Source organism: Corvus brachyrhynchos, unplaced genomic scaffold (genome assembly GCF_000691975.1).
Source record: "Corvus brachyrhynchos isolate BGI_N302 unplaced genomic scaffold, ASM69197v1 scaffold34, whole genome shotgun sequence".
Classification (NCBI taxonomy): Eukaryota; Metazoa; Chordata; class Aves; order Passeriformes; family Corvidae; genus Corvus; species Corvus brachyrhynchos.
The window spans coordinates 1,138,605-1,158,085 of record NW_008238126.1 but is presented as its reverse complement, the minus strand read 5'-3'; positions in this window follow the sequence as shown (position 1 = coordinate 1,158,085).

Here is a 19,481-nt window from a genome sequence, read left to right as displayed (position 1 = left end):
TATCTGCACAACTCTGGTGGAAATCCCCTTGTAGGACGTTCACAGAGCAGTCCTGTTTGATTTTTTTGCCACCAACCCCAGGAACAGCCCAGGGGTAAACAGAGTCTGACGCTGCACACCAGCCTGGCCTCTCTGCTGCCCCTGTCAGGCACAGGCTCCCTCTCACACCTTCCCATGGAGGGGGGATGCTCCAGCCCAGCTGCCCATGGACTCACCAGCTGAGCAGGTTTACTCCAGGTGTCCTGTGCTCTCATTCCACAGAGAATTCCACTTGGGAAGCCACTGTAGAGCTACATTTTCTCTCTTCAGACGTACATGATGCTGAGAGCCAATGTACTCAACATACTCTGCAACAGATTTTAGAAACTCAGCAGTTTTCAACTTTAGCGAGGTTGCCTTTATTGATGATGCATTTTACCCTTGTTCTCTCCAGGCAAATCTATTAATGCACTGATAACACTTAATCCTTGACCTGTTCAGAGACAGATAAGCAGGCTGGTACCAGGTCTAGTCTCTCCAGCATAAATTAGAGCACAACACAAGAAATTCCTAAGGATCTGAGCAGTTCATATAATCCCAGTGGAATTAATAAATATGCTTCAAGATATTCCTTGTGTTGTTGCAGATTAATTTGTTTTTATTAATGTATCACATCTTTGAATGTTGTAATCTCATCCTAGCTCCAGGAAATTGCTGTGATCCCTGCTCCAAAGCTCTTAAAATGTTATGGTAGTCACTTGTCTATTGCTGAGATTAAAGAACCAAGAGAGTAAAGGGCACAACATGAGTATGGTGAAGAGTAAGTTTACAGGTACAAGATTGCCTGTTTTCCCAGGGGAATCACAATTGCATCATGAGATTTAGGATCTTTTTTTTTTTTTTTCTCCTGCTAACATTAGATTAGAAGACACTCCTATGCTGGCATGCAATGTGTGAACTTCAAAGGGAAAGTGTTTTGAGTAAGTGTCTTGGGGTGACCTTATGATGTGTATCCCATATCGCTGCCTATGCCCAGAAATTAATTATTGGCCTTTCTATGACTCTGAACTGAGCCTGAGAGGGGGAAGAAAAAACTGAGCAAAACTTTCTCAAAGCAGTTTGAAACTTGTTCAAGGTCACATAAAGATAGCAGGTTTTTTTTCCAGCTGGGGCAGGGGGGGAGCGAGGAAGCACCCAGGCTGGCAGTTTTTTCAGTCAGTTTTTGGCCAGTTTTTTCGGCAGTTCCTTGTTCTCTGGAGAGAGGCTGAGAGCTGAACTTTTCCTTCTCTGGAATTTCGGATTTTCTCCCTTTTCTACTGGACTGCCTGATTGCTGTAACATCAGAGCACATCGGGAGGACTTTCCACCGGGCACAGAGGGCCTGGCCCCGGCCCAAGCCCCAGCTCCGAGGAGACCAAAGGGAGGACTCGAACACTTTCCCAGGTTTTTCCTCTACAGCGAAAGATTTTACCATTTAACATTATTTTCCTTTCCCGTGTGCTTGTTAAATAAATAGTTTTATCTTCTTCACTTTCCTTCGAGGAAAATTTATTTTTTTTCCAGCCCATCCCATCAGCACAGTAGGCACTTTTTTTTTTTGAAGGAGACATTTACACATTTAATCTATTTTTAGGCAACACTGGAGCACTTGCCAGCTTCTAACAGGCTGCCCAGGGAAGTGGCTGAGGCACCATCCCTGGAGGGATTTAAGAAAAAGTGAAGATGTGGTGCTTAGGGACATGGTTTCGTGGTGGACTTGACAATGCTGGGTTGATGGTTGGACTTGATCTTAGAGGGCTTTTGCAGCCTACATGATTCTGTGCTTCTCTAGGCTGTGGATTGGAGTGAGAGACAAACAGCAGTGTTCCTCAATGTGGTACCTCATGCTCCACAGCTCCTGCAGACTCCCTGGGACAGCAATCCTTGCTGCTTTCCCTCCCTGAGGCCACACTCACCATCAGCCCTGGAACTGGCAGGAAGCAGATCTTTCACCCAAAGCCTTTCATCTCTGGTAGTGGTGCAGCTTCTTGCTCTGGGCTGTACCTGTCCTGACTGCACATTCTTCCTACAAAAGACTGGATGAGGAGCTATTCATCATTTTAAATGCTTTGGTTACAGGTTTCCTCAGCACTTCCCTTTTGTGCAGTGAATTTTGGTTACTGCTCAGAGCTGACCTACAGTTCATGCTGGTGTTCTGAAGAGGTCTAGGGATGCTCAAGGCTCTCCATCTACAAAAATTCAACCCAGTGCTTTGCTAAAATGGCTTTGGAAATAATGGGGTTAGTGTGAGGAAGTTCTGTCATCTAATCACTCAAGCTATTGCTAGAAGTCTGTTTGGAAAAAGGAAAGGAGGATATTTTGGGAGAGTCAGAAGAAAATAGTTATTAAAACAGACACGTTTTTCTGGATCTTCTCTCTGAGTTTTTGGCTTCTGAAAAGCAGCTTGCTAATTACATGAAAAAATGCAAGAAGAGAAGGAAGTTCTGACTAATCCTAGTGTTGAATGTGGATATGTTGGCCGTCTGTAATAAAACACCTTGTCTCCTTCCCTCCCTGTCTCCCCTCTTCCCTCCCCTTTTCCTCTCTCCCTCCATCCTGAGTACTGATATATCCATAGTTTCTGTAACTGTGGAAATTCTTGTCCTGCAACAGTTTCAAGCAAACCCAACCAGATCGCACAGTAATGTTAAAACAGTGGCCTCTGAATTTCAGCTGTGCTGATTAAAAGAAAATAACTTAAAAAGTACTTTAAAAGCATTAGCAGATTCAGCCTAGCCAACAACACAACAAACAGCGTTTTTATTTACTTAGTCCTTTTCTTTTTAAACGATTTTTCCATTGAAATGATTGCTAATTTAAAGCAGGAAATTCACCAGCTATGTCAGTATAATTTGCATCAATTAGTAACCCAGAAGTGGGTGCAATTCTATTTTGGTCATGCAAAAAAGCAATAGCCTAAGGGTCTCTCTAAAGAGGGACTGACACACAGCCATGATGTATTGCTGAGAATACCTCATAGGTGATACATCTGCATAGGCCACAGAGCACTCCTTCTCCCTGAGGAAAATGATAAAAAGGTGTCTTAATGAGTAAAATTTTTTGGGGGTGGTAGAGAGGAAATATTTCATTGATTATTTTAATAAAAACCAAAGAAGCATTTAAATATGGGGATATTCTTGTCTAAAATATAAAAGGGAGAAGGACAACAACAAGAAGAATAATAATCAAGTACAACCCAACACTACAATTATAAATTTTTCTGCCTAACATTTTCCCAGTCACAAATGAAGATGTTATTCTGAAAAAGACACAGTAGCATCTATTCAAAGGAAATTTCACGGCTGTGAGAGGCACTGTTTGTAGCTCATGGGAGGAAAGAAAGCAGTGTGCATCTCTTCGTTCCTTGGGAACATTTTGCCCTTCTCTTGTTTATTTGCCATGTGGAGAACGAACCAGCAGTTTTCTGCTACAGATATAATTGCAATTTCAGTTCTGATTTGTATTACCTGGAAATCAAACCAGAGCCTCCAAAGAGCAGGAGGGCCTACATGCAGCTCTCTGGAGTCCCAGTGGCTACAGTGTGTCTGTCTATATGGAAAATAATTTTTAAAACATGCTTGCTATGAGGAGTAAATGGCAACATGGGCTGTCTGCCAATAACCTCAAATCTGTAGTGAGAAATAATTCAGTCTGCTTGCAAGCTGAGCTCTAGTCTTCCTCTCCCTGTATAGGCTGTCGATTTCGCTGTGATTTACTAAGAGTAGGTACAAAATATATTTTATTAAGGCAATATCTTCCACTCTAATCATGGTTCTTAAAGTAAAATGCCAGTGTTTTACTCACTGTCTCCCCAGCACGTTTCAGGCTCACTTCTAAACTTAATACACTGTGCTGAGTACAAGTGTTCACCACTGGTGGTGGCTTTTGGCATCGGTCATTGCTAGATTTAGCTGCTCCTCTCTGTATTTCATCAAGTGGCTTGAAACAAATTCATTACCAGAAGGCTGGTATGTGTCTTTGATGCATTTTTCCAGCTTATCTAAATTGTTGAGACAGTCGAGCAACGAGCACTTTAAAGTGCAAGTCAACAAGTATCAAGCTGAGTTTCAGCTGTCTGGTAAGCGAAGACTCAAGTGACATATGCCACTATGCTGGTAACAGAGATGATAGAAAAGCTCCTCGAGAAAGCCCTCCCCATTCTCCCCAAAACCAAACATGAAACTGCTGAAGTCAGGCATGGGAGTGGTTTTATGACCTATTGCAACAATGCCACGTGCGAGTGTACAAGCCTGTACTCTGAAATACATTTGAGTTGTTGCTTCTGACTGGGTGTGGAGCTGAGCCTTGGAGGCTGCAACTTCGAGGTGCATTGAATGGTGATGTGACTTCATGGTGTGATGGAAAGATGAGCCTCAAAGGAGCTGTAGAATTGCCCAACTCAACATTTAGTATGGGAAATGAATAAATGTCTAACCTGTGCACATTATAAAGATTTGCATTGTTAAAAGTTTAGCGCTGGCATGCCACATGTCCTTGGACTCAGCAATGAAGGTGTGAAGCCTGCCATCAGAACTTGGTCAGTCAAATCTGGAACTTGCCCTCCACTCTCCTTCTGTTAGCCCCCACTGCTAGTTGTGTCTTTAGTCATATCCTTTGTTCATACAGCATGTGGCAGCAATTTTATGTGTTCGTACAAAATGCAGCTTTCAGGTGTAAGGACTGGGCAGGAAGTGGGTGGTTCAGCCGACTTGACCATGGGCTGCTGCTGAAATCAGTGGCCCCACTCCCCTTCCCCTTGTCCACGGAGACCTCTGACTCCAGCTTCTGCCTTTGCACAGGTACTGCTGTGTGTTCAACCCCTCGATGTGCTGGCTCAGGGACTTCAGCAAGTAAAGCACAGATTGCAGACCTGCTTGGCCTCAGCTGGTGGCTCACAGCGTCAGAGGAATGCTGGTTGTAGAGAAAGGGGTGGAGAAGTGTTGCTGGGGAGAGGGAGGGTAATCACACCCTTTTTTGGCAGCAGAGGTGTTTCATCATAGTGGATTTAGGATTAAATGTCACCCTGCTGGGGTGCAGATAGCATCTCATCCACAGAGAGTACATGGGCTGCTTGCAGGGAAAATTGCTAACCTAGTTGTTATTCCCTGTGTTTATGGTCAGGAAAGGCTGGAGTTCACTGGCCACACAAATGGAGATGGCAGGATGTGTCTGGCCTATGCCGGGGGATATCCACATTCCTAAAGGCAGGTTGTAAGAGGTAACAATCCCACAGTTTGCATGGTAAAAATCATCTCCTGGTTAAAGATTGAGTTCATCAGCTGCAGGTAACACTCTGTTTGAAGTCTGCATCTGCACAGCCTGCAAAGAGAGAAGGGGTCTGCTGGAATGGGAGCATCCCCAGGGCAGCATCCCTGTTCTGTGCCTTCCCTACGGAGCTGGAAGTAATGAAGGTGTTTGAGTTCAACATTAACTGCTCAGGCTTTCTGGGCTCTGACTGTGGCTCTTGGAGCTGAGACAGGCCCCAACAGCACTTCAGCTGGATGAAATAAAGAGAGCAGCAACTGGAGCCCAGCCAGGATGCAGTTAGCTGAGAGAGAGAGAGCGCGCTTCCTTTTCATTTCTATAAATTTGTTCCAAAACTGTTTTATTAAGCTTGTTCTTTCTTAGCAGAACACTGGTCTAGTTTTCAAAAGAGTTTTAGGCTGACTGGCAAACCCTTTCACTTGTGAGGAAATGCTGATCCCAAATTCCTGCCTGCTCCCGTGAAGTCCAGCAGCTAAATATAAGGCTGGGGTGCTGAGGAGATGGGGGATGTCCTCTTTGAGAGGCACACAGACCAGCTCATCCCCTGGAGACAAGCTCCAGCCAGCACACCCTGTGAATTGGTGGGGCACTGGGTGGGCTTTACACAGGCTCTCCTCAAATACTTAACAGCTGGGAGCAAGGCAGGACGTGCAGTAAAAGCCAAGCAGACTTAGACCTGGGGTACTATAGCAGCAGCATCGCTGCAGAGGTTGAGATCCCCAAAATTTAAAGAAAGGAAGGCTTCCTAGAAACCCTGTAGTGCAAATAGCCTTTCTTAGGTTCTCCTGTGGCTGGTGTGGGCTGCAGAAACACTCCCCTGGGCACACCTGAATGCAGGGAATATCCAGGAAGTTTTGGATCATCCATCAGCACAGACAGAAACTGTGAGGCTGGAGAACACCTGCAGCCTCCCAACAGCCAGGCTGAGGGAGGAAGGAATATCCTGGTGGAATAGCAGCAGCTGTTACCAGAGTGTGCTGCACAGAAAATAAAGTTGCTGTGACGAGAAAATCAGAGGCCAGAGTGAGGATGCAAAACAATGTTGATATCAAGGTGCTACAGTCTGAAAAATGAAGAGTTTGAATAAAAATGTCAGAGAACCAAGTGGAGGATATTCAAAGGAGGAGTAATAAGACATTGCTGTGTGCTGGATCCCAGCAGGCATGTGAAGCTTTGATTTTAGGCATACAGCAAGGGAAAAGTGTAACTGTAGGGAATGAGCTGTAGGGACACACTGAAAATATGAACCATATTTTCTTAGAGGTCTTCCCTCTGAGGCCAGGAGAAGCACTGGTCAGCATGGGACTGTGGTGTTGTTGATGGGAATGTGGATCTCTCTGTATCCACCATAATCAGGGCTCTGGAGGCTGATCCTGCAAGCTGCTCAGTGCTCCCAGTTCTCCACACCCACAGTTCTCAGTGCTCTCATGTCACAGCCATGAGAGCTAAGAAAAATGTATAGCAGGTCCAGGATCAGGCACAACAAAAGTAGTGATAAAGTTTTCTGGGAGCCTCACTTTGAGAACATTTACATTGGTTAACAAGAGGCTATATAAATCTGCATTGAGATCATGGGCAAAACACCTGAGCTTAGGATATAGAGCGTGGTACGAGTGAGAAAACTTAAAGGAATTGTATTGATGCAACTTCAATCAATTTGTATTTGATCTGGTCAACAAGCCCAAAGCTTGTATAGGTATTTGTATTTCAGAGGGATAATGGATTATTCTGGGTTAGGTCAAATGAGGCAGGAATTGACTTCAGCTAAGACCAGACAGGTGCTCACATTCGGGCTGGACTTGTTTGTGGAGCTGCCTCCCCTTTGTGCTCAAAGGACTGAGTGTGGGCGCTGAGTCAATTCCTGCACCTCAGCTGGTGGGCTGTGACCTCAAGCTGAGGACAAACCTTGTAACAGGTGTGCAACAGGTCTTTGCCTCTCAGGCTAAATCAGTGTGAGCTACTCTTAATCCAACTGAAATAGCTCCTAGGGAAGAAGTTTCAAAACATCTTATATTTTCCTGTTGCTTGATTGCATCACCTTAAAATTCACCTTTCAATCAAATTGGTGGGAATTTGCCTGCAGTCTGCTCTTTAAGCAATATGGTTCTTGAAAATTAAACTGGCCTCAAACTGCAGAGAAATTAACAGGGGAGGAAAAAAGCTTTATCCTAGACAGGAATCTAAAGAGTGACTCTGATCTTCAAGTTTAAGCTAATACAGTGCCACTGATATCAAAGCAGATATTCTTCCTTTATACAGAAATAAATTTGATCAGTGGCTGGGCTGTTAATTCAGTATTATTCAACTAGATGTAAGATTTTTATAACATCACCAGTTTATTAATAGTCAGAACACGAAACTTTACATTAGTGTCAGGGATGGGGGGGAAAAGCGGAATGAAGAATGGGAAAAGTTGATATTATTTGCCCAGGGCAGACAATTAAAGAGCAATCTACTTTAACAGCATCACCTTTATATAATTTCTCCTGTCTACCATTGCCACAGTTTTCCACACCTCAGGGGAAGAGCTGGCATTCTTAGCAGAGCTCCTAAATGGGTTCTTGTTTCTGTGAGATACTCTTATTAATATTTTTTTTTTTAAATTTTTTCTTCTTCTTTTGGAAAAACAACCAGTAAAACCACCCACTGACTTTGCAGAACTACATGATGAATTTAGTCCTGAGGCTGGCAGAGGGGAGCTGAATGCTGGGACACAGCCACTGCCTTTACGCTCTTGGGCAGCAGAATGGGTACATAACTTTGCCAAATAAAAACCCTTACTTTGATTTTTCATATATCATACTGTATTACATGGTTTTCCTTAAAAATACCATCAGCTTCTCTTTCCTGCTTATTTATTCAGCAAATGTTTCTGCATCTGAGAGAAAAAGAACTTTTACTTTTCAGGAATCTGTGCTTCTTAAGTTAACGTCTGTTACGATATTCTTTTACATTTAAAAGCCTAAGCTCCTCACACTTGTTTGTACAAACACTTCCTACAAAGATGTGCTTAAAATTCAATATATGCTCTTGGGAGTGCATTTTCTTCTGTCTTTCAGTTGTAAGCCCCTGGTTTCTGGAATTCAACATGACTGTACTGTCCTGCCAGCCTTGCTGAACTTTGTAGAATGACAAGGTTCCCTCACATTATTAACATCATGCTACCACTTCAGTGACATTGAATGTGTATTTCATGGACATTTTGGCCTTTACTTCTGTTATCACATAGATTCCAGAATCCACGTTCTGGAAAATATTTGAAATAGTAATCCTTGTAACTGGGGATAAAAATTTAGGCACAATGATTTACTTTAGGACCGAGTTTCTCTGAAGGTATACTCACTTTGTGTATTTAGGATTTTATGACCCCAGCCTCTGCCAGGTACCTGTCTATCAAAGGCACTGCAGATCTAGGGATGGATATATGTAATATATATGGACGGATATAGGACAGAAATCCAGATTTGCTGTACTCACAAAACAGCAGCACCTTAAGTGATCACTTTAAGTGTCTCACTTAAAACATACAGAGCAAATAACTTCATGAGCATTTTCAAGAAATGTGGCCTTAAAACTGCTGTGTTTCATTCCTCAACTTTGTTTTGCATTTCATAGCCAGTGAAAAGTAATGAGCTTTTCACTACTGCAGGTTGCTGTGAACAGGATAAATGATGTCCCGAAGATGCATCTTGACACATTCCTGTTTTTAGCTTCTGCTTCCTTTGTCTGCCCACCTGGAAATTTTGCAATAGTGCCCATTTCCTTCATATCTATCAGGAGTGTTCTTTAAACTGTTCTCTTTTCCCTCTGGTATTAACCTTTGGGTTAGAGACACTTGTATGGATAAATATAAAGCTATTTTACACAGGGGGTATGTATCAATCCATGCCTCCTCTTTCGAGGCTTAGACAGAGATGTCATTTAAATGGGATGAATCCATTTGGCTATTGATAATGTTGATTTGACCATTTCTTGTTTTTTTTTTTTTAATCGCACAAAAATTAATTATGTAGCATTTATTTGTCTTACAGGAAATTATTTTTAAGAATATCTAAAACTTAGCTACTCCTAGATCTAATCTATAAAACTTAGACCTGAATTGTAAGACTAAACATTTATATTGTAAGCTCTAGATAAGAAATTCTGAGTTATTAATAAAAACATAAAGATAAAATGCTGGTTTTAGCCTACCTTCTAAATGTCAGTGCATTTTCAAACAAGCCTTATGGCTTTGGTAATGGAAAATGGTCCTTCTGTTCTCAAGCCTGCCTTGAGGCCTTACATTCAGACCAGGCTGATGTGACCAAAAGTCATCACCCATTCGGCTGCTCTGTGACCAGCTACAAAATTTAGAGCTGTAGAGGTTTGGCTGCCTGTCCTAGCTGGCATCCATGTTGGGAGTCTTAACAACCGTTCCAGAGCAGGAGCTGTGGGTGCTGAATGCAAAACCTCCCTCTGTTCCGGAGTCATCACTCATGGCCATACAGCTGCCTGTCAGTCTCTGTGACATATATCAATATTTTACAGTGGTTGTAGGACATCTGGCTGCCCAATCTGGGATTAGGCACAAACATTATTCACTTCTAACCCCTGAAGAGGCACAGGCTGGAGAGCTGAGGGTTTGAGAGAGGCTCCACATCTTCCAGGAGACTGCACAAGGAGGTAAAGAAGAGCCACAAACAGCATGTGATAAACAGTTTGGGAAAGACAAACTTCTTATGGGTCACTTGAAATAGTGCAAAAAATGGCCAAAATATTCTATAAGGCTGTGAAAATTTTTTCTTAGGAGGTCTCGTGGAAAAACATTGTGAGACTCATTTTACTGATTTTTTTAAAATGAAGAATGGGATAAAGTCAAATCCTTTGGTGTCTTCTATTGCACTAGAAAAAAGAAAGGCCTCTGAGGAGTTACTCTCTGTGTTCTCTGTTCTCAGTGTTACTGGTCATAAGCAAATTTTGAAAACCAGTATGTTGACAGAATGGGTAGGAGCAGGTTTTGAACATGACTATTGGGAACTTTTTCCTCAAATGCATCTCTTATAGAAAAAAGAAAATCAAGTGGTATAAAGGTTTTAAAAGTCTGATAGACATGCAAGTTAGTAGACTAAATGTAGAAGAATCTTTTCATGCTTTGAAGATCGGAAATTTCTCTTTGACAAAAGAATAAATAGTACTTTTGTATTTTCTTCAAGTTGTTTCAGTATGAGATTTAGAAAAATATGCCTAGAAAAACTATAATGTTAGAAAAGTGATACTTGAGGTGTTTAATTGTATTTCACCCTGTAATGCTCTTTTTAATGTATAGGAGATCTGAACAGAAATTCTTTTATTAAAATACTGGTATCCAAAATGCAGCCTGCTGAGTAAAAACACCCTTCTGACATGTACAGAACTTCTGAAGATCTTTTTGCATGTAGTTTGGACATGTTAAGACCTTTCCTCTGAACACAGTGAACAAATAAGTAACACTGTCAATGAGGGGAAGAGAAGTGCTTGAAATGAATTGTGTGGAGCTACCACAGTTACTTCTTAGCCAGATATGTGGGAAGTTGTCTTCCTGAAGCAGTATTCACCAAGGGAGAGGAAAGTGGCAAAGCTTGTAATATTTGATGGCATCGTTTTAAAAATGAAACTTGCTTTTTTTTCTTTGCCTTTGAATTCCTTTTCTACTCTGTCAATTAGCAATATCCTTGCAGTAAAAAAGAAAAATCCATTCAAGGAAAGAAGGACAGTGATCATTTTCCAAAATATTTTGGGTGATTTTGACACATATGAGGGAGGGCTGGTGAAGAACCAAACTCCATTACTGGATTGGTGGACTGGACTTTAACAACCCTTAGTTGGAAAAAACTGGCTTACTTTTCAGATCTCCAAGCATATTTGTCTTAGAAATACAACCTCCATTTGCTTTGACTGAACATTCATGTAGAATGGCCAGAAGAGCTGGAAAACAAAGCCTCAAGACAGGACAACCTTGTCCCTTTTTCCCAGACAGGATGTCACCGCTCAGTCACAAAATCATGGCTAATATCAAAAAATAACTCAGTTCAATAAAAACCCCTCAGCTCTGAGTTTCTAATTCAAAAACAGTCCCCAAGGCATTGGAGGAATAAATCCCTTCCTCGATTGTTTCTCTACCTCTGAACTCTCTGGCATTGCTTCCTGTTAACCTCTGTGTAGCTGAGTGGTTGTCAGCTTGTGTTTTCTATAGGGAGATCAGAGACTGCAACTTTCTGCTGGCCCAGCTTGGTGTTTTAAGTGTAGGATTGGGCTAACCCCTGCTTCTGTACGAGACCAGGCTGGGGAAGATGCTAGAATTTCCTCCCATTTTCCCTGGAGTAGATAACACCCTTGTTTTGACATGGACAGCAAAAGATGAAGCAATTTCAGGGCCTGCTCTCCGCTCTCTGGCCTGCAGTGAGTGCCCTTAATGGTTCATCTGGCACTGATAGCTTGTACCCTTCTTCACAACAGGTACCCCCACCCAGTGTTTGTGAGCCCTGAGTGCATGCTTTGACTTCTGAAATTAACGAAATTTTGTTTTTCTCAGTTTGCAGAGGATTTGCCAGCAAGCAAAGCCTGGTGAGGGTTCTGCCCACTGGAGTAGGAAGTCTGATTCTCTTAGCAAAAATGGTTGGAAGAGTGAAGCTGTTTTTAATGGGGAGAGGGGAGGGAAGAATAATATTTTTCCTTCAGAATTCGAACTGGAGTTTTGATTTTTCCTAATGGAGAAATACGCAGCTTCTCTTCTGGCAACTGAGATACTCTCCACAAGAATTTAGTAAAACAAAATGGATTTGTGACTAGGACAGGGCAGCTGGGAGTGTTGGTTCTGCTTCTGAGATCACACCCCACCTAGGCTTTGCTGTTCTCTTCCAAATGTGGGTACGCCATGGGGGAGAGGAGGACGTGGGCTGAGCTGCAGCTCTCCTGCTGCCTCATTGTTCCTCTGAGGGGGTAAAGAAAAGGCTCAGCTGGTAGCTTGCTAAGCTCAGGAGCAATGGACTAAGTGCTTCTGCATTTAATAAAGAGCAGAATGCAATTATAGCACCACGCAGGAGAGAGGTTAATTGGGGCAGGAGATTCAGTGGCAGGGCTTTGCCAGTCCTCCCCTTTGTTCAGCATAGTCATGTATCCAGCTGTATATACAGTTATATATTCAATATCCTGAATGTAGGCCATGCTGTGGAAGAAAACTACCTCAAGCTTGAGGCTTAAAAGCAAACTCCCATTTGAATAATTCAGATACAAAATACTTCCTAATTTTTATTTGAGATGTATTTTTGTTTCTTTCAGTGGTTGTATAACACACATAAATGTGAGGGAGCTCTTTTGTTCTCTCCCTCTCGGGTGCTGTACGTCTGCGCAATGCAGAACTACCTTGGCTCGCTGTACTGACATTAAGAAAACCAAGCTTTGTCTGCAGACTGAGTGTGAGGAGTGTTGTCTGCCAAGAACCATCAGAGTCAAGTCATGAGGGTAGAAAAGTAAAGTTTTAAGGTGGGCTATTGGTTTTTCTGACTGAATTAGTTATAGTTGGCAAAGAAACCAGAGCAGCACAATAAATATCCCAGGCTTATAATGATCAATACTGTAAAGTGACAAAGCAAGTCCTGGAGCTGGAAGCTGGGAGCACTCAGGTCTTTCAGCCTTGCTCCTTATAGGAAGACACTGGTATCTCTGTGCCACAATGAACCTCCTTTGGAAAGATATGAATCCTTATTATTATCAACATTGCCCTGTCAGGTGCTGCAGAAACCTAGCAGAAAAAGTTGCCTGCTTTCCCAGGAAATGTTTGGTTTCAGAATCAGAGGTAGCTGTCAGAGGCAGTCAGGAGATAAAGAAACACAAAGAAAAAGACTATTTATCAACTGGACAAAGGGTGGTCTCAGCATACCAGGAATTTTTGAACCATTGACTTTCATTGCTGGTGATGAGAAAGACAATTTTTCATTGCTAGGTTACAAAATTTCATTGACTTCAGAAGATAACTTGTGCTGTTAAGCACAAGTGCACAGAGATGATCAGGTGCAGAACTGCTACAGAGAGCTCCCTAAAGCCCACTGAAGCTGCTACTTGTTTTTTTTATTTTTTATTTACTTATATAATGACAACTGTCAGTTTTAGAAGTCTCAGACACAGTCACACGTCACCCATGGCCAATGAAGGAAACCAGCTGAGAGCTGTGTGCATTTACAGCTGCTGCTGGAACTGCTGAAGGTTGTGTCAAACCAAAAGACGGTTGACCTTTATAGTGTGAATCTGAGGCTCTATCAACCTGTGCTCCCACTGGTTGCTTACAGAAGTCAGCATTAACACGTGTGTTGGGGAAGATGAAACAGGAAAGCCTTGGAAATATGACTGCCTGACAAAAGATTTTGGGAATATGAAAACTACAGGCAACATCGAAATGAAAGCCACTTTTGAAATACCAGGTCTTAGTTACTGAACAACTAGAAAACAATGGTATGGCCACTGAAGTAATCCCCTCTTGATTGAACAATACCCTCTGCTAGCAGGCAGGTCCAAGGGTCAGAGCAGACCCTACTAGCTCAGCAGAAGGGGTCCAAAGAGTAGTTTTTAGAAGTTAAGATGTAACACTCTATGGTAATATAAGAACTCTTATAGGCTGTATGTAAATGCTATAGGATTTGTATCTTGTATTAGATTGGTTAGTGACAATTAGAATATTCAGTACAGAAGATGATTTATTGTATTGTAACCAGGACTTCAGACACTTCTACTTCAATTCTCACTTCTCACTTCTACTTCGATTCTCATACTTCTCTCTTCCACTTCTACTCTTGCTCTTACTCTTGCTCTTAAACTCTCTCTCTCACCCGTTCACTCTCTTGCTCTCTTGGGCCTGCTCAGAGCTGAGTCTAGCAGCTCTGAGCAGTGCCCCAATACCCACGCCCTTTACAATAAACCGGCTGTGTCCCGAGACCTGCCTATAGAGATCTCTCGTCTCCATCCGTTACCGTCTACCTCCGGCCGTCCCGACTGGACCCCAGAACCCCCGAAACCTACACACGTGCACTCCAGACAGAAGCCCAGAGTGTAATTTACTACTGCAAATACGTAAATTTAAAAGTAAATCCATGTGGTCCATTTGTAGCCAAGCGCATTCCACACCTGGAAGAGGCAGCCAGGGCAGCTGAAGGTGCCAGACATGAACTTAAGGGTGCATTGAGCAGACATTCATGTGCCAGACAAGGAACTTATTTTGGTTGCTGGGTTGGCTTTCACATCATTTGACTGTGTCACACTGTTTTATTGGCCTCAGCCTCAACCACCCTCGCTTTAAAGCAACCTGGAGACAGAAGCAGCTCTTGGTGACAAGACCTTTCAAGTTTTTAGAAGTCACCTCTGAACAAGGCAAAGCTGTTATTTGTCTCTGTGGACTGTGAAGGAACCTCACTAACAAGCTCCAGTGTGGATATCAGCAATGTACATGTACATTTACATACTTGGTTTGATGATTAGATCTTGCCTGTGTGCTCAGAAAAGCCTTGGTGAGCAGCCTGAGTGAGGAGGGCTGGCCAAAGTCATCCATCCACAAGTGCTGGGCTCTCTCACAGAGAAAGCTTGGCCTCAGGACAGGGTCATTGGCACCCCAGCTTGTTGTGATAGTGGACATCAGGAAGGAAGAACCACCTGAGTCTCTTGTGATGACTCTTGTCGTGGACACAATGTATTTCTCGTTGCTATTTAGTTTTTCTGTTATAAACTGTAATTGACTGAGATTGAAAAATCACTGGACTTGCTGGGGGATGCTGGTTTCTACAAAGGGGAGAAATTATGTCATATCCAAAGAACACAACTTGGATACTCTCAAGGGTCTCAGCCAGGCCCTAAACACTTCCAGGGACGGAGCACCCACAGCTCCTCTGGACAACCTGTTCCAGTGCCTCACCACCCTCAGAGTAAAGAATTTCCTCCTAATATCTGATATAAATTTCTTTTCTTTCAGTTTCCCGACAGTCCTTAGCAGGAACGATGAGGAGTGGCACGGGGAGCCTCTGCACATCACATGTGCCCTCTGTCCCTGCAGCCCTGCCTCCTCAAAGCTGTCAAGCTGAGACTTGGCTGGTTTGTGTGCTGCTCCACTGCTCTTTGCTGAAGGGCAGCCTCCTCCAATGAGCTATCACTCACTGGTAAATGATAAGGGAAGGCCGCTGAGGCTTCACTAACTGCGTTCATTACAAACGTTGTAATTGTAAAGATTTGCTATAATTCAGTTAGCTGCCCTAAAACCCTTGGCAAGCCACATTATTGAAATGATTATTGTTACAAGATTGTTGTAAATTGGAGTCAATCATCCAGACGTGAAATTGTCTTTTTTATATCTGTGTGGTAGGGAACAGTCTTCCTCCTTTTATTTCTTTAAATTAAAATCGCCTGGTTATTGTACCTTGAGTACCTTATTGGACAATGGGATCCCTTTCCAAAAAATACAATTAAAACTTCTCATCTCCTCAACAGAGACGCCCTGAGTCCTTCTAGTCTGACAGCTCACACTGTTACTCCCAGCAGGTTTTTGGTGCTGCAGGAAAACAGCTGTCAGGGATCATGCAGGTGCAGCTGACTCTCTGCAGCTCAGCTGCATTGGACCAGAGCTTCTTCACCTGTGTCCTGTGGGAATGGCTGCAGACTGGACAAGGGAAGACATATGTGGACATTTCCACAGACATGTCAATTGAACACATCACAGAAAAGTAATTAATACATATTCAAAGGTTCAGTTGATCTTGATTGGTTATAGATTGATGAGCTGCTGTGACAGCCCTGTGCAAGATGGCCTGTTAATTAGTTTCAGGAGAGGATTCTCAGGTTTGAAGCAGTGAAGAAACACTGGACTAGCCCATCTGTTGAACCTCTGAAAATCTTGATTCCTACTTGGTGTTCAGGCCTGGTGTTTGTAGAAGTCTGAGGAAATATGTGATCCTTGCTGCTGCTTCTCCCACTGTGTCCTTCTATTGCTCAAATTGCCCTGTCAAGCAGGGAATCTTGTGCATATTTAGGACATGTCACCTCTCATGGACAAAGGCAATTGGATGGCTGCAGATTATCCTGGCCATTATAAATGCCAGTACAAGGATGGGAATTGCTGCTTCTCCTAAAGAGATAATAATTTTTATGGTATTGTTGGGGTTTTAGGAGCTCTCCTGGTTTTTTTTTTTTTTCTGTTAAAGGAATTTTTCCCATACATGTTGCTAGGGGGACAAATGGCTGGGTGCTTAAGAAAAACAAAAGAGCTGGCTACTCTTTTGTTTCACCTGGGTGTGTGGTCAGTGGGTCTCTGTTGGTCGGACAGAGAGGGAGCCGCTGCTTTGAGCCTTTGATACGTTGTAGCCCTGCTCGCCCTGCCTGCCCAGGCCTCCAGGGGGTTCCCCGTTTGGATACATCGCGTCTGCTACTCCGGATTTGTTACTCTTCCTGCCGTTCCAGCCTGCCGTTCCAGCCTGCTGTTCCCGAGGCTCCAGCCGGGATCGGCTGCCCAGGGGTTTGTGAAGCCTTTGTCCCATCCCTTCCCGGGATCCCAGGGCACCGGTGCCGCGTGCTCCCCGAGCTCGCTCCGGAGCGCCCCCTGCAGCCGCGGGGGAACCATCGCACCTGCCCTGCTCACCGGGAGCCGCCAGCGCCCCTGCCGGCTGCGAGCGGAACTGCACCCGAGGGGAAAGGGCCCGACAGCCGAGAAGGCTGGCACTGGGTTTGTGATTGTTTGCTGTTACTGCCATAGTTATTGTTGTTTGTTTGACTGGTTATACACATATAGATATATAATAGTAAAGAACTATTATTCCTGTTTCCCACATCTTTGCCTAAAAGCCCTTGATTTTGAAATTATAATAACTCGGAGGGAAGGGGGGGTAGCATCTGCCATTCCAAGGGAGGCTCCTGCCTTCCTTAGCAGACACCTGTCTTTCAAATCAAGACAGGTATGTAATATAGTCAATAGTTAGAAACTTTTCTGAGGACTAGATCAGTAGCTGTGACAGGCTTGGTATGACTGTTCCATGGAAGGGGTTCCTTTTGCTTGACCAGAGGTGCACACATGTAAGTGGCAGGTAAAATTTAGTCCAGCCCAGTCGCTGGCAGTAGGTAATTTGATATTTATGAGTCTTTCCTGAGGTGGATTTCCAGCTCAGCCTAAGAGAAAAGTCATGTCTATGCTCTGGTTGAGCTCTACCCCTCATAGGAGCAGGGGAGTGGGAAGGAAATAGGACTTTATATCAGTGGGTATCTCTTTAGATTGCATGGGCAGTTTCCTGTCCAAACAAGAATAGGTGTCTTTAGTCCTGGCTTTGTACCAAAAAATATGATTAAAAAGAATCAGTCCTTATGTCTCTTGTGAACCCCTTGTCAAATGATAGCACTTGGTGCTCCCGTGGAAACTCTGGGAATAGGCACTCAGTAATTCCTTGCACAGTCCTTAAAATTATTCATCTGATAAGCAAAAGTTCTTTTTGTTTTAGGGCTGAGAACACAGTTAGGTCCCAGCAACTGTGAAGAAAAGAGTGGGAAAAGGGGCCAAACAGGACTGTATTCTGCTTGCAGAAGCAGAGGGATGTTCTTGCTGTTTCCTGGCCTCTGTGGAAGCAAAACTGCTTCAGAGTCTCCTTTTGTCTCTGCCCTGTGCAGGGAAACCATGAAGGGCAAGAATGTCTGAAGTGGGAGAAGGGGAAAACCCCAGTGCTTCTGCTGTGGACATAAGTGGTGTGCCATCCTTGGCTGGTAGCACTGCAGGATGTCTCCTCTGCTCTTTCCAAGTAGAAGACTTGCCCCCTCTAGGTGGAGTGGCACAAGGGAAATAGGCTTTGCGCATTTGTCTCCTCTATGGAGCAAAGGGAAAATATTTTGGCGGACAGAAAGCACAGATTGCCCATGAAACCTGTTTCCACACACCACCAGATAAAGCATGAGTGGCTATGACAGACACCCCAGGGACTGTTTCTGGCTCTTTAAATTTTTTTTTATTTCCCTTTATTGTCCCTGTCTGTCACCATGCAGCGTGTTGTGCTGGGTTAGGTGCACACAACCTACCAACCTTAATTGTTTAACTTTGACTCTTCCCTGTTCTCAGGGTCACTCAGAAAAGTTTGTCAGTGTGTGACTGTTGTGGGTCCTCCATACCACTACAGCTTTCCTGAGCATCCCTCTAGCACTGCCTGCCATGCCTCTCCTATCTCACACAGAAAAAGCAGGTGGCTCGGTTGTAGGAGCAGTGAAAGATATTGAAAGGAAATTCACCAGAAAAGAAATTATTTTCTACCTAAATAGAAAAATTGTCATAACTGCAGGGAGTAAATACCAGATCAGGTCTATGGAAGCTACTCATACCTAGAGCACAGGAGCTACTTGTAGAATTTTAATCATATGCGCCCACACAATAATAATTGCATTTTTCTTTTTTTTTTTTCCAAATTTTTATATTCAGCTGAAATAAATGCTTTTATTGTATTAATGATCAAATATCTTATGTCCAACCCACTACATCCTCTGGGAGGAAGGAAACGTTAAATGCCTTGCTGAAGAATCTGGGGTAAAGTTGATAATGAAAAGTTGCTGGTTTCAATGAGGGCAGTTAAAATGCTGGTCAAATTGAGAGCTTAATGCATCACCAAGGTAAATATAAAGTTCTTTTGTTGTGGTTTTTTTTCTCCCCCCTTCTGAATAAAAATCTTTCAAAGTAATTTAAATAAAACTGAATTGATATAATTAGTACAAGCCCATGAGAAGTGATTGAATTAATAATTATGGCCACTGCTATGGCTACATTATGGAAGCCTTCAATTTTTATTAATTCCATGTTTGAAAATCTGGATTAAACACCCAAACTAATAAGTCAAAACATTGATGTTAAGATCCAAAGAACAAGAGCATTGTCACTCTGTATAGCAGGGCACCAATTCAGTGCTTAATTGGTACAAGAGCTGTAATAATATGGTTCATGTCTAATTAATAAGACTCCTAACTAGTCATGAAACTTCTAAGAGCAGTGAAATTGTTGTAGTTTACATCCAGAGTGCTACAAAGTTTTTCCTCTCTGAGACATCACACTCTGATGGGGCAGCTTCACTGGATACAGGCAGCATGTGTTTATCAGCAAACCACAAAACCAAAAATTGTATTAGAAGGAGTTGTACCATCCATCTCGTTAAAAAGACTGGAATTCATCTTGGGTTTTGCTTTCT